Raw genomic sequence first — 18,855 nt, 5'->3', positions numbered from 1 at the left:
CTTGTTTTCGTTTGATTTATAGCATTTTTGTCTTTCCTCTCTACCTGGTGGAGGTGGGGTACTGTGTCTGATCAGGTTAGCAAAGAGCTGCTGACCTCAAGGGAACCACCCAACTAGGCACCCCCAGAAGGTGTTTTTTTTTTAAGCTTGTATCAAAGTACCCTACTGTACACCTATATTGCTCTGTCTCCCTCTTTCTGTGCCTCTCTTCTTTTTGTCAATATTCCTTTTACCCACCCCCTCTCCTTTCTCTATTTTTCTTTTTTTTTCCTTGTCACTCGGTCCTCCTATCTTTCATCGCTTTTTTGCTCTTAAACCTTCTCACCATTCTGGTCCTGTAACCCTTAGTCCACAGGCAAGGGAACTTAAAGAGCAAGAGGAAGTGAAAGGAAAATTAGGGCAAGGAAACAGATAAAAGAAATCACCCATGAGGAAGAATCAGCAGAAAACTCCAGGGAACATGAAGAACCAGTCCAGAACAACCCCGCCAAGGGACCATGAGGTAGCTACTGCAGAGGATTCCACTTATACAGAAATGTTAGGAATGACAGAAAGGGAATTTAGAATACACATGTTGAAAACAATGAAAGAAATGATGGAAACAATGAAGGAAACTGCTAATAAAGTGGAAAATAACCAGAAGGAAATCCAAAAACAGAATCAAATAAGAGATGAACAATATGAAGAATATAAAAAGGATATAGCAGAGCTGAAGAAAATGAAACAGTCAATCAGGGAACTTAAAGATGCAATGGAAAGTATCAGCAACAGGTTAGACCATGCAGAAGAAAGAATTTCAGAGGTAGAAGACAAAGTTTTTGAGATAACTCAGATACTAAAAGAGGCAGAAAAGAAGAGAGAGAAAGTGGAACGTTCACTGTCAGAATTATGGGACTTTATGAAGCGTTCCAACATACGAGTTATAGGAATTCCAGAAGGGGAAGAAGAATGCCCCAGAGGAATGGAAGCCATACTAGAGAATATTATACAAGAAAATTTCCCAAATATCACCAAAGATTCTGACACACTGCTTTCAGAGGGATATCGGACCCCAGGTCGCCTCAACTCTAACCGAGCTTCTCCAAGACACATTGTGATGAACCTGTCCAAAGCCAAGACAAAAGAAAAGATTCTGCAAGCTTCCTGGAGTAAGCGCCAGTAGACCTACAGGGGCAAATCCATCAGAGTGACCGCAGACTTCTCTAATGAAACTTTCCAAGCAAGAAGACAATGGTCACCTACCTTTAATCTACTCAAACAGAACAATTTCCAGCCCAGAATTCTGTACCCTGCTAAGCTAAGCTTCAAAATTGATGGAGAAATCAAATCATTTACGGATATACAAACATTGAGGAAATTTGCCACATCAAGACCAGCTCTACAGGAAATACTTCAACCTGTTCTGCACACTGACCACCACAATGGATCAGCAGAAAGTAAGAACTCAGAAATTAAAGGACAGAACCTAACCTCCACACTGATGCAAAAGATAAAACTAAGCAATGGACTCTCACAAAATAAGACGAATAGAATACTACCACACTTATCAATTATCTCCATAAATGTTAATGGCTTGAATTCCCCACTGAAGAGACATAGATTGGCTGACTGGATTAAAAAACACAAGCCATCCATTTGCTGTCTGCAAGAAACACACCTGGCTTCAAAAGACAAATTAAAGCTGCGAGTCAAGGGTTGGAAGACAATTTTTCAGGCAAATGGAATTCAGAAGAAAAGAGGAGTTGCAATCTTATTTTCAGATACATGTGGATTTAAAGCAACTAAAGCCAAAAAAGACAAAGATGGTCATTTTATATTGGTCAAGGGAAAAATACAGCAAGAAGACATTTCAATTCTAAATATCTATGCACCAAATTTAAATGCTCCCAGATTCTTGAAACAGACCTTACTCAGTCTGAGCAATATGATATCTGATAATACCATAATAACAGGGGACCTTAACACTCCTCTTACAGAGCTGGACAGATGCTCTAAACAGAAATTAAACAAGGATATAAGAGACTTAAATGAGACCCTAGAACAACTGTGCTTGATAGACGCATATAGAACACTCCATCCCAAAGATAAAGAATATACATTCTTCTCATCACCGCATGGAACATTCTCCAAAATTGATCATATCATGGGACACAAAACAAATATCAACAGAATCAAAAGAATTGAAATTTTACCTTGTATCTTCTCAGACCATAAGGCACTAAAGGTGGAACTCAACTCTAACAAAAATGCTCAACCCCACCCAAAGGCATGGAAACTAAACAATCTTCTGTTGAATAACAGTTGGGTGAAGGAAGAAATAAAACAGGAAATCATTAACTTCCTTGAACATAACAACAATGAAGACACAAGCTACCAAAACCTGTGGGATACTGCAAAAGCAGTTTTGAGAGGAAAATTCATCGCTTTAGATGCCTACATTCGAAAAACAGAAAGAGAGCGCATCAACAATCTCACAAGAGATCTTATGGAATTGGAAAAAGAAGAACAATCTAAGCCGAAACTCAGTAGAAGAAAAGAAATATCCAAAATCAAATCAGAGATCAATGAAATTGAAAACAAAAGAATCATTCAGAAAATTAATGAAACAAGGAGTTGGTTTTTTGAAAAAATTAATAAAATAGATAAACCATTGGCCAGACTAATGAGGAATAGAAAAGTAAAATCTCTAGTAACCTCAATCAGAAATGATAAAGGGGAAATAACAACTGATGCCACAGAGATACAAGAGATCATCTCTGAATAGTACCAGAAACTCCATCCCCAGAAATTTGACAATGTGAAAGAAATGGATCAATATTTGGAATCACACCCTCTCCCTAGACTCAGCCAGGAAGAAATAGAGCTCCTGAACAGACCAATTTCAAGCACTGAGATCAAAGAAACAATAAAAAAGCTTCCAACCAAAAAATGCCCTGGTCCAGATGGCTTCACTCCAGAATTCTATCAAACCTTCAAGGAAGAGCTTATTCCTGTACTGCAGAAATTATTCCAAAAAATTGAGGAAGAAGGAATCTTCCCCAACACATTCAATGAAGCAAACATCACCCTGATACCAAAACCAGGAAAAGACCCAAACAAAAAGGAGTATTTCAGACCAATCTCACTCATGAACATAGACGCAAAAATTCTCAACAAAATCCTAGCCAATAGATTACAGCTTATCATCAAAAAAGTCATTCATCATGATCAAGTAGGCTTCATCCCAGGGATGTAAGGCTGGTTTAACATATGCAAGTCTATAAACGTTATCCGCCATATTAACAGAGGCAAAAATAAAGATCACATGATCCTCTCAATAGATGCAGAAAAAGCATTTGATAAAGTACAGCATTCTTTTCTAATTAGAATACTGAAGAGTATAGGCATAGGTGGGACATTTCTAAAACTGATTGAAGCTATCTATGACAAACCCACAGCCAATATTTTACTGAATGGAGTAAAACTGAAAACTTTTCCTCTTAGAACTGGAACCAGACAAGGTTGTCCTCTGTCACCTTTACTATTCAACATAGTGCTGGAAGTTCTAGCCAATACAATTAGGCAAGACAAGGAAATAAAGGGAATCCACATGGGAGCAGAGGAGGTCAAACTCTCCCTCTTGGCTGACGACATGATCTTAAACTTAGAGAACCCGAAAGACTCAACCACAAGACTCCTAGAAGTCATCAAAAAATACAGTAATGTTTCAGGATATAAAGTCAATGTCCACAAGTCAGTAGCCTTTGTGTACACCAGTAACAGTCAAGATAAGAAGCTAATTAAGGACACAACTCCCTTCACCATAGTCTCAAAGAAAATGAAATACCTAGGAATATACCTAACGAAGGAGGTGAAGGACCTCTATAAAGAAAACTATGAAATCCTCAGAAAGGAAATATCAAAGGATATTAACAAATGGAAGAACATACCAGGCTCATGGATGGGAAGAATCAACATTCTTAAAATGTCTATACTTCCCAAAGTAATCTACCTATTCAATGCCATTCCTATTCCTATCAAAATACCACCATCGTACTTTCAAGATTTGGAAAAAATGATTCTGCGTTTTGTATGGAACTGGAAAAAACCCCATATAGTTAAGGCAGTTCTCTGTAACAAAAGTAAAGCTGGGGGCATCAGTATACCAGATTTTAGTCTGTACTACAAAGCCATAGTGGTCAAGACAGCATGGTACTGGCACAAAAACAGAGACATAGACACTTGGAATCGAATTGAAAACCAAGAAATGAAACTAACATTTTACAACCACCTAATCTTTGATAAACCAAACAAGAACATACCTTGGGGGAAAGACTCCCTAATTCAATACATGGTGTTGGGAGAACTGCATATCTACATGCAAAAGACTGAAACTGGACCCACACCTTTCCCCACTCACAAAAATTGATTCAAGATGGATAAAGGACTTAAACTTAAGGCATGAAACAATAAAAATCCTCCAAGAAAGCATAGGAAAAACACTGGAAGATATTGGCCTGGGGAAATACTTCATGAAGAAGACTGCCATGGCAATTGCAACCACAACAAAAATAAACAAATGGGGCTTCATTAAACTGAAAAGCTTCTGTACAGCTAAGGAGACAATAACCAAAGCAAAGAGACAACCTACACAATGGGAAAGGATAGTTGCATATTTTCAATCAGACAAAAGCTTGATAACTAGGATCTATAGAGAACTCAAATTAATCCACATGATAAAACCAACAATCCCTTATATCAATGGGCAAGAGACATGAATAGAACTTTCTCTAAAGACGACAGACGAATGGCTAACAAACACATGAAAAAATGTTCATCATCTCTATATATTAGAGAAATGCATATCAAAACAACCCTGAGATATCATCTAACCCCAGTGAGAATGGCCCACATCACAAAATCTCAAAACTGCAGATGCTGGCATGGATGTGGAGAGAAGGGAACACTTTTACACTGCTGGTGGGACTGCAAACTAGTACAACCTTTCTGGAAGGAAGTATGGAGAAACCTCAAAGCACTCAAGCTAGACCTCCCATTTGATCCTGCAATCCATTACTGGGCATCTACCCAGAAGGAAAGAAATCCTTTTATCATAAGGACACTTGTTCTAGACTGTTTATTGCAGCTCAATGTATAATCGCCAAAATGTGGAAACAGCCTAAATGCCCACCAACCAAGGAATGGATTAACAAGCTGTGGTATATGTATACCATGGAATACTATTCAGCCATTAAAAAAATGGAGACTTTACATCCTTCGTATTAACCTGGATGGACGTGGAAGACATTATTCTTAGTAAAGCATCACAAGAATGGAGAAACATGAATCCTATGTACTCAATTTTGATATGAGGACAATTAATGACAATTATGGTTATGGGGGGGAAACAGAAAGAGGGAAGGAGGGAGGTGGCTGGGGCCTTGGTGTGTGTCACACTTTATGGGGGCAAGACATCATTGCAAGAGGGTCTTTAGCTAATAATTGCAATCAGTGTAACCTGGCTTATTGTACCCTCAATGAATCCCCAACATAAAAAAAAAAGTAAAAAAAATAAGAAAAAAGAAATGCTCATTGTCCCCAATCGTCAGAGAAATGTAAATCAAAATTACCTTGAGATATCACCTAACCACAGTGAGAATGGCTCACATCCCAAAGTCTCAAAGCTGTAGATGCTGGCACCAATGTGGAGAGCAGGGAACACTTCTACACTGCTGGCGGGATTGCAAACTAATACAAGCTTTTTGAAATGAAGTATGGAGAATCCTCAAAGGACTCAAATTAGACCTCTCATTTGATCCTGCAATCCCATTACTGGGCATCTACCAAGAAGGAAAAAAGTCATTTTATCATAATGACATTTGCACTTAGACCAGTGGTTCAACCTGTGTGTCATGACCCCTTTGGGGGTTAAAGGACCCTTTCACAGGAAAGCACATATTTCCCATGGTCTTAGGAACCAAGATATCACTCCTCTATCCATTTCCAGGTGGTCCACCAGCATGCAGATATACCCACATACAAGTACATGTCATACAAGTATGACATCATCACACCAACCCAATCACATACACCCCGTACAAATACAGGTGTATGTGACAGGGTTGGTGCCATAATGTATTTACGCAGACAAGTCACACACAAGTAGAGAACAGCTACTCTGTAGAAAGCAGCTCTTGTGTCAAAAGTAGCTACTCTGTTAAAAGCAGCTACTGTGTTGAAAACAGCAGTATTGGAGACAAAACGACACTTCATGAATTATAATTACTGGGTAAATGTAAAATCATCAACTACTGCAATATATATATATATATATATATACATATATATATATATATATATATACACACACACACACACACACACACACACACCCCAGGGGAATTTTTATTTTTTTTTTAAACCTTAAAACTCTTTTTTATTTTAGTTCATTTTTATTTATTTATTTTCTCTCTTTTTTTATTTTTTTATTGTTAAATCATATCTGTGTACATTAGTGCAATCGCCTGTACCCGTTCTAAGATGCACCATACATGTGGCCCCACCCATTACCCTTCCTCCACCAAAACCTCCCCCCTCCCTTCCCCTTCCTTGGCCCTTTCCTCATAGTCTTGTGCTATAGTTGGGTTATAGTCTTCATGTGAAAGCTATAATTTAGCTTCATAGTAGGGCTGAGTACATTGGATACTTTTTCTTCTATTCCTGAGATACTTTGCTAAGAAGAATATGTTCCAACTCCATCCATGTAAACATGAAAGAGGTAAAGACTCCATCTTTCTTTAAGGCTGCATAGTATTCCATGGTTTACATGTACCACAATTTGCTAATCCGTTCGTGGGTCGATGGGCACTTGGGCTTCTTCCATGACTTAGCAATTATGAATTGGGCTGCAATAAACATTCTGGTACAGATGTCTTTGTTATATTGTGACTTTTGGTCTTCTGGGTATAAACCTAATAGGCTCGAGGCGGGTCTATTTTTAGGTCTCTAAGTATTCTCCAAACATCCTTCTAGAAGGAACGTATTAGTGGGCATTCCCACCAGCAGTGTAGAAGTGTGCCCTTTCATCCACATCCACACCAACATTTCTGGTTTTGGGATTTTGTTATGTGGGCTAGTCTTACTGGGGTTAGGTGATATCTCAGAGTAGTTTTGATTTGCATTTCTCTGATGATTAAGGATGATGAGCTTTTTTTCATGTGTTTGTAGATATTGTGTCGTCTTGTTTAGAGAAGTTTCTCTTCAAGTCCCTTACCCACCCTGAGATGGGGTCATGTGTTCATTTTTTGTTAATACGTTTGAGTTCTCAGTGGATTCTGGTTATTAGACCTTTATCAGAGGTATAACCTGCAAATATTTTCTCCCATTCTGAGGGCTGTCTGCTTGGCTTGCTCACTATGTTCTTGGCTGTGCAGAAGCTTTTTAGTTTGATCAGGTCCCAGTAGTGTATTTTTTTTTTTTTTATTGTTGGGGATTCATTGAGGGTACAATAAGCCAGGTTACACTGATTGCAATTGTTAGGTAAAGTCCCTCTTGCAATCATGTCTTGCCCCCATAAAGTGTGACAAACACCAAGGCCCAGTAGTGTATTTTTGATACTGCTTCAATTGCCTGGGGAGTCCTCCTCATAAAATATTCACCCAGGCCGATTCCTTCAAGAGTTTTCTCTGCACTTTCTTCAAGTATTTTTATAGTTTCATGACTTAAGTTTAAATCTTTTATCCAGTGAGAGTCTATCTTAGTTAATGGTGAAAGGTGCGGGTCCAGTTTCAATCTTCTACAGGTTGCCAGCCAGTTTACCCAGCACCATTTGTTAAATAGGGAATCTTTTCCCCACTGAATGTTTTTAATTGGCTTCTAAAAGATCAAATAACGGTAAGTAGCTGGATCCATCTCTTGGTTCTCTATTCTGTTCCAGACATCTACTTCTCTGCTTTTGTGCCAGTACCATGCTGTTTTGATCACTATGGATTTATAGTACAGTCTCAGGTCTGGTAGCGTGATTCCTCCTGCTTTGTTTTTATTGCTCAGTAATGTTTCGGCTATTCGAGGCTTTTTCTGATTCCATATAAAACGAAGTATTACTTTTTCAAGGTCTTTAAAGTATGACAATGGAGCTTTAATAGGAATTGCATTAAAGTTATATATTGCTTTGGGCCGTATGGACATTTTAACAATGTTGATTCTTCCCAACCATGAACATGGTATGCTTTTCCATCTGTTAACATCTTCGGCTATTTCTTTTCTTAGAGTTTCATAGTTCCCTTTGGAGAGATCTTTCACGTCCTTTGTTAGGTACACTCCCAAATATTTCATCTTCTTTGGCACTACTGTGAAAGGAATAGAGTCCTTGACAGTTTTTTCAGCTTGGTTATTGTTGGTATATATAAAGGCTACAGATTTATGGGTACTAATTTTGTAGCCTGAGACATTACTGTATTCCTTGATCACTTCTAAAAGTTTTGTAGTAGAATCCCTAGTGTTTTACAGATATACGATCATATCATCTGCGAAGAGTGAAAGTTTGATCTCTTCTGACCCTATGTGGATAACCTTGATCGTCTTTTCTTCCCTAATTGCAATGGCTAAAACTTCCATTACAATGTTAAAGAGCAATGGAGACAATGGGCAACCTTGCCTGGTTCCTGATCTAAGTGGAAATGATTTCAATTTAACTCCATTCAATACGATATTGGCTGTGGGTTTGCTGTAGATGGCCTCTATTAGTTTAAGAAATGTCCCTTCTATACCAATTTTCTTAAGTGTTCTGATCATGAAGGGATGCTGGATATTATCAAAAGCTTTTTCTGCATCAATTGAAAGAATCATATGGTTTTTAATTTTATGTTTGTTTATGTGTTGAATTACATTTATAGATTTACGTTTATTGAACCAGCCTTGAGACCCTGGGATAAATCCGACTTGGTCATGGTGTATAATTTTTTTGATGTGTTGTTGGATTCTGTTTGTTAGGATCTTATTGAGTATTTTAGCATCTATATTCATTAGTCATATTGGTCTATAATTTTGTTTTCTTGTTGGGTCTTTCCCTGGTTTGTGGATCAAGGTGATGTTTGCTTCGTAGAATGTGCTGGGTAGTATTTCTACTTTTTCTATATTTTGGAAGAGGTTTAGTAGTATAGGTACTAGTTCTTCTTTAAATGTTTGGTAGAATTCTGACGTAAAGCCATCTGGTCCTGGGCTTTCCTTTTTAGAGAGATTTTTCCATAGTTGATGCTATTTCAGAACTTGATATAGGCCTGTTCAACATTTCCACTTAGTTCTGGCATGTCTTGGTAGGTGGCGTGCTTCCAGGTATTGGTCGATTTCTTTCAGATTTTCATATTTCTGACAGTAGAGTTTCTTGTAGTATTTGTTAAGGATATTTTTAATTTCTGAGGGGTCTGTTGTTATTTCATCATTACCATTTCTGATTGATGAAATTAGAGATTTCACTCTTTTTTTCCTGGTTAGGTTGGCCAAAGGTTTATCTATTTTATTGATCTTTTCAAAAAACCAGCTTTTGGATTTATTGATCTGTTGTATAATTCTTTTGTTTTCAATTTCATTTAATTCTGCTCTGATTTTAGTTATTTCTTTTCTTCTGCTGTGTTTGGGGTTGAAGTGTTCTTCTTTCTCCTGTTGCTTGAGATGTTCTGTTAAGTTATTGACTTCCTCTCTTTCCATTTTCTTTTTTTTTTTTTCCTTTTTCCTTTTTTTTTCTTTTTCTTCCCCTGTGGGCCCCATCTTGCAGTGCTATAAATTTCCCTCTTAGGACTGCCTTTGCAGTATCCCAGAGGTTCTGGTAATTCGTGTCTTAATTGTTGTTTTGTTCCAAAAATTTGGTGATTTCCTTCTTAATCTCGTCTATAATCCATGTATCCTTCAGCATAAGTTTGTTTAGCTTCCTTGTTTTTCTATGGGTATGCAGGTTCCTGTTGTTATTTAGTTCAACTTTTATTCCATGATGGTCTGAGAAGATGCAAGGAATAATTTCAATTTTTTTAAATTTGCTGAGGTTAGATTTGTGGCCTAGGATGTGGTCAATTTTGGAGTATGATCCGTGGGCTGATGAGAAGAATGTGTATTCAGTTTTTTTTGGGATGAAATGTTCTGTAGATGTCTGTTAAGTCCAGATGTTGAATGGTTGAGTTTAAATCTAAAATGTCTTTGCTTAGCTTCTTTTTGGAGGATCTATCCAGGACTGCTAAAGAGGTGTTAAAATCTGCAACTACTATGAAAGTGAAGGAAATCGAGTTGCTCATGTCTGTTAGAGTTTTTCTTATAAATTGAGGTGCGCTGTGGTTGGGTGCATAAGTATTAATAATTGAGATCTCATCATATTGAGTATTACCTTTAACAAATATGAAGTGTCCATCCTTATCCTTAATTATTTTGGTTGGTTTAAGGCCTATTGCGTCTGTGAACAGGATTGCAATGCCTGCTTTTTTCTGCTTTCCATTTGCCTGGAATATAGATGACCATACCTTCACCTTCAGTCTATATCTGTCTTTTACTGTAAGATGCGATTCTTGGATGCAGCAGATATCTGGCTTGAGTTTTTGTATCCAGTCCGCCAACCGATGCCTCTTTCGAGGACAATTTAAACCATTCACATTGAGAATATTGATAAGCCTATCGAGAGACCGGTGGACATTTTTAATCCTTTTGCGACTGTGGAAGTTGGAATTTGATCAAAAATTTTTTGGGTGGGTTTACTTTTGTGGTGGAGAATTATGCTGGTCTTTATGGAGGATAGTTCTAAGAATGTCCTGGAGAGCTGGTTTAGTTGTGGCAAATTTCTTCAACATGTGAATTTCATTGAAGTATTTAATTTCTCCGTCATAAATGAAGCTCAGTTTAGCTGGGTACAGGATCCTGGGTTGAAACGTATTTTGTTTTAGGAGATTAAAAGTCGATGACCATCCTCTTCTAGCTTGAAATGTTTCAGCAGAGAGATCTGCAGTTATTTTGATATGCTTCCCCTTGTAGGTAATGGTTTTCTTTCGTCTGGCAGCTTTCAGAATTTTCTCCTTCATATTAACTTTAGTGAAATTGATCATGATGTGTCTGGGGGATTTCTTATTTGGGTTGAGTCATGCTGGAGTTCTGAAACTGTCTGCTATCTGAATTTCGGAATCTCTTGGCATGTCTGGATAGTTCTCCTTCATAATCTCATGGAGAAGAGACTCTGTGCCTTGTGAAGCCACTTCGTCACTTTCGGGGATCCCTATAAGACAAATATTGGTTTTCTTCAAATTATCCCAGAGTTCTCTGAGAGTGTGGTCTGTTTTTGCTCACCATTTCTCTTTTTCTTTGAGGGTTTTGGAGCATTTGAATGCTTTGTCTTCAATGTCAGAAATCCTTTCTTCTGTTTGCTCCATTCTGTTACTGAGGGATTCTACTGTGTTTCTCAGATCTTTGAGGTATGCAACTTCTTGTCTCAATGTATCAAAATCTTTGGTCATTTGGTCTTTGAATCCGTTGAATTCTTGAGATAACTTTTAGAATTCTAATTTGATCTTATTTGCTATCCAGATCCCAAATTCAATTTCTGACATCTCAGCTATTTTTTTGTGCATGGGGTCTTGTGCTGTTTCTGCCTCATTGATCCTTGGGGGAGTTTATCTACTCTGATTATTCATATTGCCAGAGTTTTTCTGTTGATTTTGCCTCATGATTGTTTCTCACTGCTGCCTCTGTCTGTCCTCAGATTTGGGTAGGTGTCACTCCAAGATTAGACCCCAGCGGGATCACTCTATTGTTGCTGGATCTTTGTAGGGAGTGACCCTGTGTAGTTCCTCTGGGGATGCTCTAGCTAGGGAGTTCTGGTTGTGGAAGCAGCTCTGGTTTGTGACACACCCGGATGCAGCAATAGGTCTGGGGGTGTTGTGCACCTTTCTGGGAGTGCCAGGTGCCCAGTGACTTTGGCACAGAGAGCCCAAGGCTCCAGCAGTCTCTGGCCAGGAGAAGCGCTCTGTGGAAAGGCAGGGAGGGCTCCAAAGGGCACGCAGCTACCAGAGTCCCTGTCCAGATGAACGGGCTAGTGTGGAAGCTGGGAGAACACAGGAGGGAGGACACAGGGTTGCATATCTCTCCAGTTCCTGTTCAGGGAATGTGGTGGCCCGGTTGGTGTGGGTCACCGGTTGGGGGTCACTGCACAGCTCTTATGGAGGTCTGGGTAGCACCAAGTCCAGGAGTTTGAGGTTGCTATGAGCTGTGACATCATGGCACTGTACCCAGGGCAACAGCCCAAGGCTCCAGTGTGCCAAAACTGTCTCACTGTGCTTCTAAGGATTAAGGCGGTAAGGCAGCTCAGTCCCCGCCTTTAGGCTGCTCAGTCAGTAGGTTACTTTGACCCACCCAATCCTTGCTCTGAGACCCTGAGGGCTGGGCTTACCGGGGCAGTTCTTTCACAATGGCTTCCTTGCCCAGCTCAGTGGCTCTGTCTGGGGCCCCAGACAATGTCCAAAGCTCTCCACACTCCTCAAGCTCTCCCCAAGGCAGTTCAACTGAGTGCCAAGTCCAAGAACACCAAAACAGTTCACAGGTAAGGCCTTTTCAGTTTGCAGTCCCACTGCTGCTTGTACTTATGGTTGCCGGCGTTATTAGTTCAATCGAACACACGCAACCACTTGCCAGTTTTCCAGTGTTTTTGTCCTCCTCTTGGGGTCCAGAAGTCCCTTGCTGGCTCCCTGCATCCTCAAAGGGATGATTATAGGCAGATCCCACCGGCCAGAGATGCCTGGAGTCTTTTCTCCCCAGACTCGCTGTTCCCAGTTGCAGGGAAGCTGTTACTTGGCCGCCATTTTTAATCCTCTCACCCGATGGGAACTTAATCTGGATGCTGATTGGTCTTTTTATATTCAGCTGTGGTTAATGTGAATACTACCCCCTTGTGAGAGTACCAGGTATGTAAAAAACAAAACAGAATGGTAAATCATAGGAAACTTTAATGAACTGTGTTGACTGAAATATGCCATGTATCATCTTTTGTATTATTAAAGCTATTGTTATATATTATTTTCATTAGCAAACCATCCCATGACAATGGATCATGTAGAGAAGAACGTTAAGAAATGAAAATACAGTGAAGATTTGTTACGGTGTGGTTTTACCTCAATAATTACAGCAGGAATTGAGAAACCACAAATGTGTTATTTGTTGTGAAGTTATATCAGCCAAATATATGAAGCCAAACAAACTAACATGCCATTTTGATAGCAAGAATCCAAGCTTTGCTGGCAAGGATACCAACTATTCTAGAAGCAAAGGTGATAGACTCAAGAAATCCAGACTTGTCACTGGTGGCAAGTACCACAAACAAACCATAGCAGCCATTGAAGCTTCATATTTGGTGGCATTCAGAATTACCAGAGCTCTGAATCCTCACACCATTGCTGAGAATTTACTGTTGCCAGTGGCCAAACACATTGTTCGAGTTATGATAGGAGGAGAATTTTTTACGAAATTGAGTGCAATTATCTTATCTAACAACACTGTCCACAGAAGAATAGATGACATGTCTGCTGATATTCTTGATCAGGTAATCCAGGAAATTAAATCTACTCCACTTCCAATATTTAGTATCCAGCTTGATGAATCTATAGACATTGCAATCTGCTCACAGTTCCTGGTTTACATGAGGTATATTAATGATGGCAACTTTATAGATGGATTTTGTTTCTGCAAACCTCTTGAAACAACAACTACTTCACGTGCTGTATTTGACACAGTTGGTTCATTTCTGAAAGAGCATAAGATCTCTTGGGAAAAGGTTTGTGGTGTTTGCACAGATGGTGCTCCAGCTATGCTAGGATGTCAATCTGGATTTCAACGTTTGGTACTGAATGAGTCACCAAAAGTCATCTGAACTCACTGTATGATTCATTGGCAAATATTAGCAATGAAGACGCTGCCAAAGGAGTTACAAGAAGTAATGAAAAGCGTCATAAGGTCTGTCAATTTTGTAAAGGTGAGCACTTTAAACAGTTGGCTGTTTTCACAACTGTGCAATGAGTTGGATGCGCCAAACAATGCTCTGCTATTTAACACTGAAGTGAGATGGTAGTTGAGAGGAAAAGTTTTAAAATGTGTTTTTGAGCTTCGTGATGAACTTGAAGTGTTTTTTAATCAGAAAGCAAGACCACAGTTCTAAGAATTTTTCAGCGATAAAATTGAACTGCAGAAAATAGCTTACTTGGTTGACATCTTTGCCATCTTGAATGAGTTAAATTTATCACTGCAAGGACCAAATGCAACATACCTTGATTTGTCTGAAAAGATCTGATCATTCCAAATGAAATTTCAGCTTTGGCAAAAAAAAATTGGATGAAAATAAAATTTATATGTTGCCTACCTTATCTGTTTTCTTTGAGGAACATGACATTGAACCAGACAAAAGGATTACAATGATAATTTCTGTGAAAGAACACTTGCACATGCTTGCAGATGAAATTTTGTTGTACATTCCAAATCTACCTGACACCCCATTTGATCTTGCCAGAAGCCCATTTACAGTCAAAGTTGAAGATGTTCCTGAGACAGCACAAAAGGAGTTCATTGAACTTATTAACAGTGATGCAGCGAGAATGCATTTCTCTACAATGCCAGTTACACAATTCTGGATCAAGCGTTTGCAGTCATATTCTATTCTGTCTGAGACTGTGCTGTGCCACCTTCTGCCATTTCCAACAACACGTCTTTGTGAAACAGAGTTTTCCAGATTGCTGTTTATCAAGTCTAAATACAGAAGTAGACTTCTTGTGAAGATTATCTTCATATATCTTCATATACTTGCAAAGACTGCCCCAAGAATTTCTCATCTGGTGAGAAAGAAGCAATCTCACCCTTCTCACTGACATTGGCTTTTTATGCATACTGTTGCAAAATGTAGCAATGTACTTTACTGTTGTTATATTAAGACTATTACCCATGCTACACCATGCTTTAAGACAAAATTTCATTTATTTGTAATTAGAAATAAATATTTCACAATATATAATTACATATTGTTTTTGTGATTAATCACTATGCTTTAATTATGTTCAATATGTAACAATAAAAATACATCCTACATATCAGATATTTACATTATGATTCATAACAGTAGCAAAATTACAGTCATAAAGTAGCAACAAAAAAAATTGAATGGTTGGGGGTCACCACAACATGAGGAACTGTGTTGAAGGGTCATGGCATTAGGAAGGTTGAGAACCACTGCACTAGACTATTTATTGCAGCTCCATTTACAATCACCAAAATGTGGAAACAGCCTAAATTCCCACCAATCCAGGAATGGATTAACAAGCTTGATGTATGTATAGTATTCAGCCAATAAAAAGATGGAGACTTTACATATTTTGTATTAACCTGGATTGAAGAGGTATGCATTCTTCTTAGTAAAGCATCACAAGAATGGAGAAGTAAGAATCCAATATACTCAATTCTAATATGAAGGCAGTAGATGACCTAATACATGGTGGGGGGTAGGGTAATGAGGGAATGGGGAGAGGGGAAGAAGGAGGGGATTGGGGAGGAAATCACAGTGTATGACATGCCCCTTGGGGGCAGGACACAAGTATAAGCAGGAATTTACCTAATGAAAGCAAACAGTGTAACCTAATTCTTTGTACCCTCAATGAATCCCAAACAATAAAAAAAAGCCTCAGATCATATAAATTTACAGCCAAATTCTACCACATCTACAAAGAAGAGCTGGTACCCATACCACAAAAATTATTCCCTAACATCAAGAAGGAAGGAATCCTTCCCAACTCATTCTATGAGGCCAGTATTACCTTGATACCAAAGCCAGAAAAGGACACAAATCAATATATAGACCAATTTGGTGGAATCATGATGTGAAAAAGAAAAAAAAATACAGGCCAATATTCCCTATGAATATAAATGCAAAAATGCTCAATAAAATACTAGCAAACAGACCAGGATGAAGTGGGCTTCATCTCAGGGATACAAGGATGGTTCACCATATATAAATCAATAACTGTGATTCACTACGTAAGCAGAAACAAAAACAAAGACCATATGATCATCTTAATAGATGAAGAAAAAGCATTTTACAAAATCCAGCACACTTTCATGATAAAAAACCCTCAACAATCTAAGCATATCTAAAAATTATAAAATCCATATATGGCAACCCACAGACAACATCACACTGTATGACAAAAAGTTGAAATCGTTCTCCCTAGGAACACAAACAAGACAAGGGTACCTACTGTCACCACTTCTATTCAACATGGTACTGGAGGTCCTAGCCAGAGCAATAAGGCAAGAGAGAGAAATAAATGGCATCAAAATTGGGTTCATATCACTTTCTACTGATGATCTCATCTTTTATCTAGAAAATACCAAAGAATTCACCAGGAGACTCCTGGAACTGATAAGTAAATTCAGCAAAGTCTCAGGATCCTCATAATCAATGTGCACAAATCAGTAGCATTTCTACATAACAATAACAGTCAAGCTGAGAGTCAAAAGATTCAATACCATTCACAATAGCTACAAAGAAAATAGTATACTTAGGAATATACTTAACTAAGGAGGTGAAAGGTATCTACAAAGAGAATTATGAATCACTTATAAAAGAAACTGCAGATGATACACATAGAAAAACATACATACTCATGGAGTGGTAGAAGCAGTATTGCTAAAATGTCCATACTGTCTAAAGTGACTTTTAGATTTAATGAAAAGAGGAAAGCAAAACTCACTGGAAATCAAGCAGAGGAGGAGGGACAAGAGGGGATGGGCAAAAACTACCAAACAGGTGCAATTAGCACTATTTGGATGATGGACACACTTATGTATAATAGCCATGACTCAAGCATTAAAAAGGGATCCATGTAACAAAAAACATCTGTAACACACAAATATGTTTAAATAAAAAATATGATAAATAATATTCTCAACTTTTTTCTCAAACAAAAAAAGTCACAGAGCCAGAAGAAAATTCACATATAAGTGGACTCACACAGTTCAAACTTCTGTTGTTCAGAGATTAACTGTAAACCCAAAGTTAGCAGGAACAGAAAACAATAGAGTAGAGCAGAAATAAAATAAAGGGAGAATAACATAGAAAAATTAATGAAAGTTATAATTGTTTTTTATTTTATTTTTTTTGAGACAGAGTCTCACTGTGCCACCCTTGGTAGAGTTCCATGGTGTCACCACTCACAGCAACCTCCAACTCTTGGACTTCAGCAATTCTCTTGCCTCAGCCTCACAAGTAGCTAGGACTACAGGCACCTGCCACAATGGCTGACTATGTTTTTGTTTTTGTTGTAGTTGTCATTGTTGTTTGGCAGCCCCGGGGCTGGGTTTGAACCTGCCAGCCCTGGTGTACATGGCTGGTGCCCTAACCATTGAGCTATAGGGGCCAAGCCTACAATTGTTTTTTAAAAGATCAACGAAGTGTACAAACCATTAGCTAGACTAAGAAAAGACTCAAGTAAAAATTAAAAAATGAAAGCAACATGACAGATGCCACAGAAACCAAAATATTCATAAGAAACTTTCATGAGAAACTACTATGAACAATTATACAATAATGAATCAGATAACATAGAAGAAATGGATGAATTTCTAGAAACATACAACCTAATTATTAAGGCTATAACATGAAGAATTAAAAGAACTAAACAAATCTATATCTATTAAGAAGACTGAATTGATAATCAAAACCTTCCCAACAAAGAAAAGCTCACAACCAGATGGCTTTGCTGAATAATTCTACCAGTGAAGCCATATGAAAAAGAATTAACACTATCCTTGTCAAAGTCTTTTAAAAACTGAAGAGGAATGAATACTTTCATATTAATTTTATGAGGCCGGCATTAGCTTGATACCAAAATCAGACAAAGATAGCACAAGAAAAGAAAACCACAAATAATTTTGATGAATATTGATGAAAAATGCCCACTAACTACTAAGAAACTAATATCATAACTAAGAGGAATTTCTTCCTGGAATGTAAAGATGGTTCCATATATTAAAATCAATGTAATATATCACATCAATGGAATAAAATACAAAACATACCTTATCATCTCAATTGATGAAGAAAAATGTATGAAGAAATTTAACAACCTTTCATGATAAAAACATTCAAAAAGCTAGGATTAACATTTGGGATTCATCAAGGGTACAAAGAATTAGGTTACACTTATTGAGGCTGTAAGGTAAAGTCCCTCTTGTAATTGTGTCTTGAGCTATTGTGTATTTTGGAGCCAAGAAAATACCAATTACAAAATTGGCATTTTCTTCTTAAGCAATAGACATTATGTTAAGTTAGAATAAGGGCAAATAGCTTGCCTTTAAAATAAGCAGAAATTTCTTAAGCAATGATAGCTTTCAAATTACATACTTATCAAGAATGTTTTATTTGGATGACTATTTTTTACACATGTATACATATTTAATGACATATTCTATATCACATAATTATATGGGATATAGAGTATATGATGCACAGGTATCTATATATTTTGTGTTAGACATATTTTCTCACACCTTATGTGTGCATTTCTATATACACATATAGATTATGTATATATGCATTTGAACAAAATTTCAGCAGAAAGTTGAGAGAGTGTACATAAATATTCAAATATTGAGAAAACATGTTTCTACTAGAAAGTGGATAGAACTGAAGGAGTGAAGGGAATTAGCACTGTTTTAAATCAGGCACTATATTATATTCTGGTGTTTTAAACTACTATATTTCATTCTTATAAGGTATTTTGTGGCGATATTAAATGCACATTTTCCAAAAAAAAAAAAAAATCTAGGCTTAAGAGGAAATTACCTCAAAACAATAAGACCAGGTATGAAACC

Source organism: Nycticebus coucang, chromosome X (assembly GCF_027406575.1).
Source record: "Nycticebus coucang isolate mNycCou1 chromosome X, mNycCou1.pri, whole genome shotgun sequence".
Classification (NCBI taxonomy): Eukaryota; Metazoa; Chordata; class Mammalia; order Primates; family Lorisidae; genus Nycticebus; species Nycticebus coucang.
This window is presented reverse-complemented; position numbering follows the sequence as displayed.